Source organism: Rattus norvegicus, chromosome 4 (assembly GCF_036323735.1).
Source record: "Rattus norvegicus strain BN/NHsdMcwi chromosome 4, GRCr8, whole genome shotgun sequence".
Classification (NCBI taxonomy): Eukaryota; Metazoa; Chordata; class Mammalia; order Rodentia; family Muridae; genus Rattus; species Rattus norvegicus.
In genome coordinates, this window is record NC_086022.1 from 96,112,830 (window position 1) to 96,126,368 (window position 13,539).

Below are 13,539 nucleotides of genomic sequence, written 5' to 3' on the forward strand. Positions count from 1 at the left end.
TCATATTGTTGGTATTCCTACAATGAGATTTGGGCATGTGAACTTTTTTCATTAATTCTAAGTTTGTTATGAATGGAGCAGTTAGGGAAGAAAGAGTCTTATCTAGAGGTCGGAAATGTCTTCAGTGGGCTGAATTCAGATTAACAGAGGGGACTGGGCTGGTGTGCAGAATGTTCTTACTGTTCCAAGTGTGGAGTGTGTAGTAGATCTGCTTGGATAGAAAGGTTTGATGTGAAGTGGAAGATTCTTGGTTTGAGAGGTAGGTGATGAGGATACTTTTCGAGCCTAGAGCTCCTGTTCAGTAAAGGCAGGGAAGGTCAGAGTAGCCTGTGGAACATAGGCTAAATCTGGTGAGTTGAGGAAAATGTATGGATGAGGAGGTCAAATATACTTATTAGGTTAGACCCTGAAGAAATACATAAATTATATAGGAAGAAATATATAGGAAGAAATATATAGGAAGTTGAGGTACATAGCAGGACTGTGGAGGCAACCCAGAGGGATTTGAGGTAGTCACAGGCAGAATAGATGTTGGTGAAAGCCTAAAACTTGGTTGTAGCACAGTTGGGAGTGGTCAAGAAATGTTGGATCTGTGCTAGATCTGACAGATTGTAGAAAAACAAGGATGAGGTGGTCCGGGGTACTCACCAAGGAAGATAGACATTGATGGGTAATGTGGAAATTCTGGGTCTGGAGTGGGTTGGGAGTGGGAGGCAATTAAGAAACTTTTCTTTTTGCCAGATTCTCAGACTGGCCTGGAAGTCACAACATAGGTGAGGCTGGCTGGCCAATGACCTCAAGGAATGCCTTCTCTTCTTGCCCCTGAGATCACAAGCCTAAAACACTAGGCCTGGCTTATTTTACCTGAGTTCTGAGGATTGAGTTTTGGTCTTCATGTCTGTAAGATAAGTTGTCACTTCTATTTTTTAATGGCTCTTGACACATATATAAATTATAGCGTGAAAATGTCAAAACATAGGCTGAGCAGATGGCTCAGCAATTAAAGTGCTTGTCTCAGAAACATGAGTCCTTGAGTTTGGGTCTCCAGTAACCATGAAAAAAATAAACATTCCAGGCATGGCTGCACACATGTCTAACACAGCTGATGAAACATGAACAGAGACAAGTGGATCTCTGGTACTTACTGGTCAGCTGGTGGAGCCCAGCTGATAAGCTCCGGGCTTAGTGAGAAACTCTGCATAAAAAAAATAAGATGAGGAATGGGGGATGGAGAGATGACTCAATCTGTAAGAGCATTTTCTGCTTTGCCAGGGGAATAGTGTTTAATTCCTAGCCTCCATGTAGCTTCTCACAACTATCTGTAACTCCAGGTCCAGGAGATCTGATGCCATCTTCTGGCACTCAAAGGTACCAAACACACATATGATACACAAACATGCATGCAGGCAAAACACCCATATACATATTTTAATTAAAAATGAGTGAGGAAGACTCTCAATATTGATCTGTGGCCCCTGTATACTAGCATATGCATGAAAGCACACATCTCTGCACACACACACACACACACACACACACACACACACACACACATGTAGGCACCCACAAATAATAATGTGCAAGCCAAGTGATGAAGACACCAATGTGGACCTCCACCCTCTATGTACGTGCACTATCTCACACATATAACATATGTACACACATACAAGCATGCACTCACACTAAAAGCATTAGAAATATTTCCACAAAAGGTAAGTTATTTTTTCTTAAATATTCAAAATATGAGAATTAAAATGAAAAATAATGTTAAACATTCACATAAAGAAGTTAGCAAAAATAACACTTTAATTAAGTTTCTTCAATTTTAGAATTCAATATCCATTTGGCTGCCAATATAAAATGTAAGGGAAGGCTCTGTAGCTAAGGTCTTGTTCCCCAACTTGATTCTTGAGTTGTCGATGTAAAAGGAGGGGCTGGGGGGAGTGGGTTAGGGTAGGGGGAGTAATTACTGGCCAGAAGGTACAGGTGGGGCTTCCAGTTCCCAGGAGGAAAAGAGAAGCCCCAGGGAAAGAGAGGGGCTTTTTCTGACATGCTTTGGAGGAAAGAGGGTGCTGCAACCATCTAAGGCCTCAGGGTGTTGGGAGGGTGTAGCTGATACAAGCCACTGAGTTTAGGGTGGAGGGAGAGACAGAGATAGTAAATCATAAGGTCATGTATTTCCGGGTGGGAGGTTTCTGTGCCCAGCAATTGTGCCACGAAAGGCAAGCTGTAAAGTGACAAGCTGAGTGTCCTTCTTTGTCTGCAGATTTAAGGGTCTCAGGAGTGGTCTAGTAACTCGACCCCTCTTGGAGAAAAGGCGGGTAGAGAGAGAGACCTAATTGGGGCTGGCAGCAGCAAATCCAGGAGCCAAGCCAGAGCAAAGTCGGTTAAAAAAGGGAGCTGGGAGGGGCCAGAGCACAGCATCCTCGGGGCAAGGCAGTAGCATGATTTTATTAACTACACGTCAACAATAAAAAGCAATTGTCTTGTTAGAGTTTCATTGAAGAGACACCCATGACCAAGGTAGCTCATAGATGGTAAATATTTCATTGGGACAGCCTTAATAGAGGTTTAGTCCATTATCACTGTGGCAGGAAGCAAGGAAGTGTGCAGGCAGACAAGGTGCTGGAGGAGCCCAGAGTTCTAAACATTCCACCAACAAGGCCATACCTCCTAAAATGGGAGGAGCATATTCAAACCACTACAATTATTCCCTTTAATTATACAATTATACAATTATACAATTATACACATTGACCTAGCTAGCATTAACTCTCAACTGGACACAACCTAAAACCACCTAAAAAAGGATTACTTAGAATATTTTTTTGATAATTTCATGCATCATGAATTTCATTAAATGCATTTCCACTTCCTCCTCTCCACTCCTTTCCCACCACTGGCAACAGTGGTGTCACAATGCCTGGCAAATACTATCTCGCACCAGGCAGTTAGTACCACTGGTTCTCATAATTTTCCCAGCCTCTCTCTGGAGATGATTCAAGAGCAGTGAAAACAGAGTTTAGAATTGAGTAATTGTCTTTATCAGATTGGTCTGTGGGCATATCTGCAAAGGATTGTCTTGATGAACAATTAATGTGACTCAGCCTTCTGCTGTGGGCAGCACAAACCAACAGCAATATCCCTCAGCAGGTATTTCTGGGTCACAGAAGGAAGCTAGCTAACTGAGTCTGAAAGAGTCAAGTCTGCAAGCAGAATCCTTCCTTGTTCCTGCCTTGAGTTCCTGCACTGGCTTCCCTTAGTGATGGACTGTCACTGATGGACTGTCACTGATGGACTGTCACGCTGCTTTGCTGCTTTGGCCATGGTGTTTATCACAGCAAGAGAAGTTACACACATGCTATTTCTAGACCTGATACAGACACACATATACTAAGTGAAAACTGTTTAATTATTTAATATGAATCAAAAATTGTTACTCTGGCTGGAGAGATGGCTCAACCATTAAAGGCTAGGCTTACCACCAAAAGAATTGCTAACCGAGAGTTGTATACAGCAGCTGTGGATTCCTTGGTGATCCACAAAATGTGCTTCAGCCATTCAAATTAGCATAGAAAAGTCAAGAAAACTAACACTTGACTACCAAGAAACAATCCTTAACTGCTCACAGTGTCTGGCACTTAGTTGAGGAACTGAAGACTGTAATTATTTGTATTAACAATAACAAAGGTTATTCGTGGCTGTAGAAGTTTTACTTCTGGTTTTATGGTTTTCCTTTGGTCTGTGTTGCAGAGCTATTTTATGACTAATTTAAATAAGTAATCATTTCAATTTTTCTTATAAATATACCTACGTCTGCATTGTAATCCAATTGAAAGACTAAACGGTTATCAGTAGCTTCTATTACCATCTTCTGTATAAAAACCATCTTTACAGATAAGATAATTATTTTATTACATGTATTTATATCTATATTCATATATGCAATAAAATATATACCTCTATATAGATATAGACTGAGATGAGACAGAGGTAGAAACAGAGACAGAGACAGCAAGAGAAGAAACACACAGGGGAAGTCAGGGCAGCTTAGGCTGGTAGGAACTCACGATGTAGCTGAGGATGAACTTGATCTCTTGATCTTCCTGCCTGCACCTCTAAATCTTCAGATTACAGATCATCACTATGTACAGCTGGTAAAATGTTTAATTCTGACATAGTGGCAGTGTGGCAGGAAGGTGAGTGGTTATGTGGAGAGGCATAATTCTGCCGTTCCAAAAGGGAGTAGCAACAGAAATAAGACCGTTACTATCTTCTCGCTTTTCAACCCAAGGCACCATATCTGTTTATAAGTTAAATACAATGCCTGACACATAAATATGTTGTGAGAATAGGTTTCCTTCCTTCCTTTCTTTCTTTTCTTCCAACCAAACATTCTGTGAACTACACGTTCTTACATTGGGACCCATTAAGGAAACTAAAAAAGGGGAAATGTATTGTAATATTTTAAAATTTTCTTTGACCTAGAAAGCTCTCAAAACCTTAGGTGGCTATGAATGATTACTATGGGACTCAAAAGGCAGAAATCGTGCAGGGGTGGAAAATCATCATCAAAGCAGAGCAGAGTACACACAGCCAGAACATGTCAAATACAGAGACAAACGCTAGCAGCAAACCACTGAACTGAGAACAGGACCTATATGGGAGGAATTAGAGAAAGGATTAAAAGAGCTGAAGGTGCTTGCAACCCCATATGAACAACAATGTCAACCAACCAGAGCTTCCAGGGACTAAACCACTACCCAAAGACTATACATGGACTGACCCATGGCTCCAGCTGCATAGGTAGCAGAGGATGGCCTTGCTGGGCACCAATGGAAGGAGAAACCCTTGGTCCTGCCACGGTTGGACCTCCAATGTAGGGCTTGTCAGGGGGCAGTAAGGGGGGGTTGAAGGAGAGGGGGAACACCCTTATAGAAGAAGGGGAGGGAGAGGGGAGAGGGGGCTTATGGACAGGAAACTGGGAAAGAGAATAATATTTGAAATGTAAATAAAGAAATATCCAATAAAAGAAACCTAGTAGTACATGAAACAGTAAGGAAAAAATTAAAAATAAAATAAAATAAAAATGAATGCAGGCATGCCCATGCACACATCCCACAGCCTCTGCATACAGTGCAGCTATCAGCTGTTACAGGGCTCAGCCACAACTGGCTCTGCTCTTTTCTGACTCAGAGCAGCATAAATGACTTCCTGCACTCTACTGAAATGAGTTCTCTCTCTGCCCACCCAGTACTCTGCAGCCTGAGAACCTACTTCCTCTAAAGAAGTTGACTCACTGCTTTCCTTTTACTAAAAGATTTCTTGATCCAATTTCAGAGGAAAAGATAACTAAGCTCTTTGGCAACTGCAGCAGTCTATAACGTTTGGGGGTCAATGGGATCTCAGTGATCAACTGAGAAAGAAGTAACACATTGTTAGCATTGTGCTTTTTATTTCTTAGCCTGAGGTATCTAGTAGGAATATTATCACCCTGTTACAGGGTAGTCCATTTAACTTTTTCAGTCTCTCTGTCTCTGTCTCTGTCTGTCTCTATCTCTGTGTCTGTCTGTCTGTCTCTCTCTCTCTTTCTCTCTCACTCTCACTCTCTTTGTAAAAGTGTGTGTGTGTGTGTGTGTGTGTGTGTGTGTAAGAACTTCTCCAGTACTAGATTACCCTCTAGAACTTACCATCTTAGTATCCTAAAAGGTGCCAGAGTTCAGACATCCAGACAATAAAAAAAGAGTCTCACTTGTGTCAGTTAAACCGTATTGCTGGCGATACCTGAGTCAGAGAGCATGGACTATCTGGGATTATGTCGGAGACTTCATCCCTGCAGAATAGTTTTCATAGTGCTAGAAAGTTAAGTGCACTCTATCAGAGGAGGAAAGGCTTCACAAATCTTACTCAGCTGTGAATCTTGTGAGCTACAATAATGACTGTCTTTGCACATTACTTGGGTATCATTTGCAATGACTTTTGTTCAATAGTGGCATTACTATTATGGGTGTAAACGACAATTTTCTGATTGGATTAAGTCTGGTTCCATAGGATAAAATCCATACTTGTTACCATTATTGGGCTAAGAACCTGTGGATAGTCACATCCTAAGCCCAAGGGGGAACCTATTACTATAAATAGACTCCTAGTAGCTTGTTATTTTAATAGATTAATGCATCTTTCATTCCTCATCAGCAAAGCTTCTATTTGCATTAGATGGTGATTAACACAGATACTCCACTGGCCTAGGTGCAGAGGATAAGACACTTTGAAAAGTTCAGCCCTAAATGGAGAATGCACACCACACTTCCTCCTCCTAAGACTTTTGGAAGAGGGGCTGGAAAGAGTCTAGGGGTGCTGCATGACTATTATGAGAAAAGATTAACTTCTGGACACAGTAGGGAACTTGCACGTATAAATTCATACTGACTGTCATAAGATGGAGAAGACTTTCACAAGCTCAAGCAGCCTAATTCCCAGTATGGTATGGGGAGTCGGGATGGATTTAGGCACATAGGAATTTATGGATGTCAGAAGAGGACCTCTGATCCTCAGTAATTGGAGTTACAGGTGGCTAAGAACAGGCTAAGAAGCTATTAGTGACTGATAAGTAGAGAGGGGAACATTCAGTGTTCCCCAATAGTGCAGCCCCTGATGAGTTGACCGTGCTCCAGTGGTTCATGTCTAAGAACAGTTGATAAGCAAAAGTTGGAATTGAGGAAATGAAACAAATAAGAATTAAAAAGGATGTAAGCTTGGGTAGTAGGGAGTATGATCAAAATACATTGTACAAATTTCTCAAAGAACTAATAATATATATACTTTAAATGTATCTTAAAAGTTACATGAAGTCTATATATTCCATTTGAGAAGTCCTTTGGTTTCCCCTGTCTAGGTACAATGCCACCACATCTTTAAAGATGGCATTGAAGACCTAGAAAAATTTTTGAAAAGTCATAAGATCAAAGAAAATTAATATAAAAGCCAAACTTTAAAATAAATCAATATTTCAACCCTTTTTACAGGTAAGTTAAGCTATAATTTCTGGTTTGAAGAAAGAAGTAGTATTTCATATAAGTTCATAAAACTATTTCACAAAGCCTGGAATTTTTTTTTACCTAATTACAAACTCTAAGAAAGCTGATGAATGTCGATTAACAATGTGTAAATTAGTTTTATCTCTGGGCTCTATCAACTACTATACACAATCTTTTACTAATTTAGTGTATTTCATCCATTAAAAAATAATTTTCTTAATTAAAATTATAAATTACTATATAGCTAAGCCACAGAAACACTAATGATATAATTTAACACACTTAAAATCAAAAGTCAATTTTGAAGGCTGAACAAATGGATTAGCAGCTAAGAATGCTTACTGTTCTTGCAGAAGACATAGATTTGGTTTCCAGCATCCACATGCCCTGCTCTAACCCCAGTTGCACGGGGATCAGAAGGCCTCTTTGTAACATCATATGCTCTTGCATGCATGTGATACACACACACACACACACACACACACACACACACACACACACACAAAATCAAATAAATAAGAGTCTATTTTGGAGGATGTGTTTAACTTCATTACACTTGTAAAACTCAAAAAATAAAATTGGTATCTCGAAAATTAAGTTGTAATTATATAAAAAAGAGTAATAAGAAATACCCTTTGGTGAATATGGTCATGTCTGATACTTTCTGTCTATGAATTTAGCTCTAGTTTTAAGTAGGTTGTATTCATGTCTCCACAAGTATAGCCCAACAGCCTTGCTTACAGCATGTCTTGGGACCATGGGAAGCCCACAGGGACCACATTGTATTCACAGGTGTGCAAGCTGTGACACATTCTTGACTGATGAAAGATGGGCCAGTGGGAATATTTCCTCTTCTCATACCTTACATGTTGGTCAGTTCTTATGCACAGCATGGGTTCACCATGCAGTCCTACTCCAAGGAGTATCCATTGTCCATAGCAATAACCAGTTAATAGTTGTGTTGGCATTTCTTCCTCCATGCTGTGACTTTCTCTGTTAGTTATCTTGGTGTGTGTGTGTGTGTGTGTGTGTGTGTGTGTGTGTGTGTGTTTGCATGTGTTCTACTAGGAACAGACTACCTACCACAGGCTCTTCAATTTCTAAAGAAAATAATTTCTTCATTAGTTGTGAGACTAGCAAATACAACACAAAGTTGTTACCATCCAGCAAGAACTGCTGATGAGTGTTAAATAGGAGCATTCATTTTCCACTGCAGAATATATTTATTGCCCTAGAACAGACTTTAACACCTTACATAGTCAAGTATCACCTTGAACTCCTGACCCTTCAGTCTTTATCTTGGTGTGGGGATTATAGGCATGTGCTACTAATCTTGGATACTTTGGTCTTTTATCACCAAGTTTTGATGGAGTGGAAGATGGATAAAGCACTTTCATATTTGATGTTGTGAGGGGACTTTATAGTCTACATTGTAGAAAGGCATTAACTGACATATGTTACCACCTAGCATAGCACATACACATTGCTAATGGCTTGTTGAGTTAACTCTTTAGCATGGAGGACTCTGGAGAAATATGTAATTGATACCAGTGGACAATGGGCTCAGTTTCTCAAGAAGTGCTTGAGGTGAGACATTCAGAGAACAGGGATCAGTTCAATAGGTAGAAAAAATGAGAGACGCAGACATCACACAGCTGAGAATATGGCTGAATGCTTGAGAGCAGAGGGAAGATGAAGCCTTTGTTCTCCATCCCAATGGAAGGGGGCTTCCCAAAGCGAGGGTTAGCCTATCATCTTTTCAGGCCATTGGGTCTCAGATTGAAGCACAATGTAAACTTAATTGTTGCCTTCAATCATTAGTATCAATGCTGATCCAGCAATTATTACAACAGAAGATAGCTGAGGGTTGCTAGGAGTATGGATGCCTTGAATTGGGGACTGTGAGGAGCTGTCCGAGGAGCTGTCCTCACAGAGATGTGAGGAGCTGTCCGAGGAGCTGTCCTCACATATGTGAGGAGCTGTCCTCACAAACTCCATTACAAGATGGCACCGGCATCCGGCAGAACGCACCTAGTAAAAAGGGCAATACGCAGGCGCCTGGTAACGTCCCTACTCAAAGGGACACGTACGTTTTGGTACGTCATCTGGCATAATTGGCAGCGACCAGTCAGAGAGTGACACGTCCTAGGCGAGGATAGTTTCCTATATAAGGGACGGTTATTCCTCACTCTCCGTCTCCGCATTGTAAGCTTATGCTCTCCCTCTCAAGACGCATTAAAGCTTTTCTGTAGTAGGATCCTGTGTGTGCCGTGTCGTTCCTGCTGGCGAGACGTAGCGCGGGACATCTGGTGCCGAAAACCCGGGAAAGACCTCACCATCGTCAGCACCTTCGGAGATCCCTTGGCGACAAGGAGGATTCAGAACTGCAGGTAGATACGTTCGGAGAGGCAGCCCTCTCTTGGACTTTGGTCTGGGGTTGTCACCACCTTGGGAAGGATTTGTTGAGGCTATAGTATTTGTCCTGGGAGCCACACTATTCTTTATGTTCTGTTTTCACCGTTTTCGCTGTTAAAAGGACGATCACAGCAGCTGAAGGCGCGTCTCAGTCTCTCGTATATAAGTGAGCTTCGCGCAGCTCCCTTTTACCTTCGATTTTGACTGTTGAGGAACAAGGACGCGATAAGACCGACGTAGATAAGCGGCACCGTCCGGGGAGGCGCGTGTAAGACTCCCGTACATAAGAGAGCAGCGTGTCCGTCTCTACCCTTTCACCTCACGCCTTGTCAGACGGACGTAGATAAGCTGCCAGCGTTCCTGGCCCATCATGGGATCCTCACAGTCTGTGGTCATGGCCTTGGAAACAGTGTTAAAGCAGAGGAACATCAAAATTGGAGGAGGAACACTTAAAAACTTTGTGAAGGAGGTGGAGAGGGTGGCGCCTTGGTTTGCCTGTTCAGGCTCGTTTACGATTGCCTCATGGAACAAACTTGGAAAAGACCTTGACAGAAAATTGGCGGAAGATGATCTGCGCCTAGGGACCAAAGCTATATGGAAGCTGGTTAAGAATTGTTTAAAGGATGAAACGTGTAAGGCAGCAGTAGTAGAAGGACAGGCCACTCTCGAGGTAGTCCGGGAAAGTCTGTCAGAAACCGAACGTAGTGAGAGGTTGGGCGCGCGCAAGAAAAAAGACGTCCTAAGAAAGAAAAGGTGCCCTCCCGGTAAGTCCAAAGACAAGGGAGTGTTGAAATTTTCAGATTCCAGCACTTCCTCCTCTACACATAAACCAGGAAGGGGAGCCAGCCTATACCCTGTGAAAGAGCTAGAAGCGCTGAACCTCGACAGTTCTGAAAGCTCTGAAAATAAAACCTTAGACTCAGAGGAGGAGGCTGAGCTAGTGCTGTTAGTATAGCTGTGGCCCTGGCCTCTCCTTTAGAGGCCGCTAAAGCCTTTCATGGCAATTTCCATGTCACCTCAGAAACTTTACGCCGCCTCTTCTCTATAACTAGAAAAGAGGCACGTGATATAGTCACCCAATGCCAACAGTGCTGCCAGTTCCTCCCAGTTCCTCACATCGGGGTCAACCCAAGAGGAATACAGCCATTGCAAATCTGGCAAATGGATGTTACTCATAATTCTACTTTTGGAAAATTTCAGTATGTGCATGTATCTATAGACACATGTTCTGGCATTCTACATGCCACCCCACTTACAGGAGAAAAAACAACACATGTCATTCAGCACTGCCTTGAAGCATGGAGTGCTTGGGGAAAGCCAAAATGTGTAAAAACTGACAATGGCCCCGCCTACACATCTCAAAAATTCCGTCAGTTTTGTGCTCAGATGCAGGTTACCCACCTGACAGGCCTGCCCTACAACCCTCAAGGACAGGGAATCATAGAGCGTGCTCATCGGACGCTCAAATCATATTTAATAAAACAAAGAAGGGGAATTATGATAGAACTCCCCCCAACACCCCGAGTGGCCACTGCTCTGGCCCTTTTTACCTTAAATTTTTTAAATCTTGATGAAGCTGGACAAACAGCGGCTGAGCGACATTGCTCAGAGCCCAAGAGGACAAAAGAATTAGTCAAATGGAAGGATGTATTAACAAATGAATGGAAAGGCCCGGATCCTGTTTTAATAAGATCCAGGGGAGCTGTCTGTGTTTTTCCACAGGACAATGAAAATCCCATATGGATCCCAGGACGACTTACTAGGAGCATCACAGCAAGTGATCAAGAAGGGACTGGGACTCCTGCACCTCCTCACTCTTCTTCCATGGATGCCAGCAACGGTGCAGGGCGAGCTACGATGGGGAATAATGTCAACCTTTCCACTCCCGATGCCGGTGATGTACCACTAACAGGGATTTAGGGTTGGCCTATTTACCTAAGGATCCACAGGTTGAACGACTAAAAGAAAATAGGACTATTCCCCTTAAGGGCAGCCTTTGTTTTGGCATATTCAACAAAACATCTTTTGATCTCCCTTGCATTATGTTATATAATCAATCTTCTGCTTGGTTAAGGGAGGCCACATGGGGAACTGGTGAGGAGGACATTGTGGCTAACGCCACAGTTCTCTATGGTGGTGGCCTTACATTGGGTTAATGGTAGCTGCACTGATCTTACGCCCATAGCGATGCTACTTGGAGGAAAGGGCGAAAAGGGACGGTTGTCATTTTCCTGGACGGGGAACATCAAACCTGCTGCCTCTGTCTGGACAGCTACTCATATAAAATATCGCAGTAGTTACCCGCATGCCTCGCTTTATCCCGATCCCTGTTGATGCCCCGGGGACCATGACCTTATTTAGAGGAAAAAGAGATTTTGGTACTTCTGCAATTATTGCTGGCATTATTGCTACGACAGCAGTCGCTCCCTCGGTTACTGCCTCGGCATTGGCCTTGTCAAATTCAGTACAGACAACCCAAACTATCAACGATTTATCGGCCACCATCTCTGTGGCTCGGGACAGACAGGCCTCAGCCAATACTCAGATATAGGGAGGCCTTATGCTTGTCAACCAACGTATAGATCTGGTCCGAGAGCAATTAGACATTCTATGGCAACTGGCCCAGCTTGGCTGTGAGCAAAAACTCCCAGGCCTTTGTGTCACCTCCATATAATATGACAAATTTACCCGAGCTGCTAATCTGTCTAAGAGTCTTTCACAGCATCTGTTACAGAATTGGACCTCGGAGTTTGAACAGACACTTCGGGAGCTGAGAGCGACCATCATTCAAATAAATTCTACCCGACTGGACCTGTCTTTGACGGAGGGATTGTCGTCCTGGATCACCTCAGCAGTCTCTTATTTCAAGGAATGGGTGGGAGTGGGACTTTTTGGAGTGATCCTCTGCTGTGGATTAGTGTTACTCCTCTGGTTGCTTTGCAAATTGAGATCTCAAACAAGAAAGGACAAAGTAGTGATCGCCCAGGCGCTTGTAGCCCTTGAACAAGGAGCGTCAGCCGATATCTGGTTGACCATGCTCAAGCAACAGGTCGCCGGCTGGACAGCTCTTGCACTCCTAGAACCTCGGTTCATTGCACAGGATTAGAGTGTCCGGCTTGAGCAGCCCATGAGGGGTGACGAGCTTAGCATCGCACAGGGAAGTTCTACCAAATATGCTCCCTGGAAGGCATGTCATTTTACATGAGGGTTTCTGCCCCAGTTTTCCCTCCCTCGAAAAATGGCAGTGCGACGGGTCGGGAGTGCCCTGGGTCCCAACAACAGCCTAAGGGTATCTCTCTTGTACAGGTTCGCCAACTTCGTACGAGGATATGACCTCTGTCTTCACCCTCCTATATCTGGGTGTCCTGTTTGCTTTAAAAAAAAAAAAACAGAAAGGGGGGAGATGTGAGGAGCTGTCCGAGGAGCTGTCCTCACAGAGATGTGAGGAGCTGTCCGAGGAGCTGTCCTCACATATGTGAGGAGCTGTCCTCACAAACTCCATTACAAGTTGGCACCGGCATCCGGCAGAACGCACCTAGTAAAAAGGGCAATACGCAGGCGCCTGGTAACGTCCCTACTCAAAGGGACACGTACGTTTTGGTACGTCATCTGGCATAATTGGCAGCGACCAGTCAGAGAGTGACACGTCCTAGGCGAGGATAGTTTCCTATATAAGGGACGGTTATTCCTCACTCTCCGTCTCCGCATTGTAAGCTTATGCTCTCCCTCTCAAGACGCATTAAAGCTTTTCTGTAGTAGGATCCTGTGTGTGCCGTGTCGTTCCTGCTGGCGAGACGTAGCGCGGGACAGGGGACTATGGGACCATTTTGGAGATTAGCCACCAAGCTTCCATAGCACTTCTTTCTGAATCCTTGGGCTCACTTCCCAAAAAACAACTTTGCTGTAGATGGAAGGGTTTTGCTTCCCCTGAGATTCATACAGTGATTCTCCAGCCAAAGCAATGTTGGCAGTGGAACTCTCAATAAATCATAGTGATAAACCTCATGACCTCTTAGTGTCCTGGCAAGGAGAGACCTCCTCTCTCTTCACACAGCCAGGAATCAACCTTCCAGAGAGCAAAAAGGGC

At 43.3% G+C, this 13,539-nt stretch overlaps 1 long non-coding RNA gene across 1 annotated transcript; it reads left to right on the forward strand.

The window, feature by feature from the left end:
* The first annotated feature begins 5,054 nt into the window (after window positions 1–5,054).
* LOC134486777 (uncharacterized) lies at window positions 5,055–13,213 on the forward strand. The gene is made up of 2 exons (XR_010066170.1): window positions 5,055–9,427; window positions 11,175–13,213. It is a non-coding gene; the product is annotated as an uncharacterized LOC134486777 (long non-coding RNA).
* Window positions 13,214–13,539: the final 326 nt, after the last annotated feature.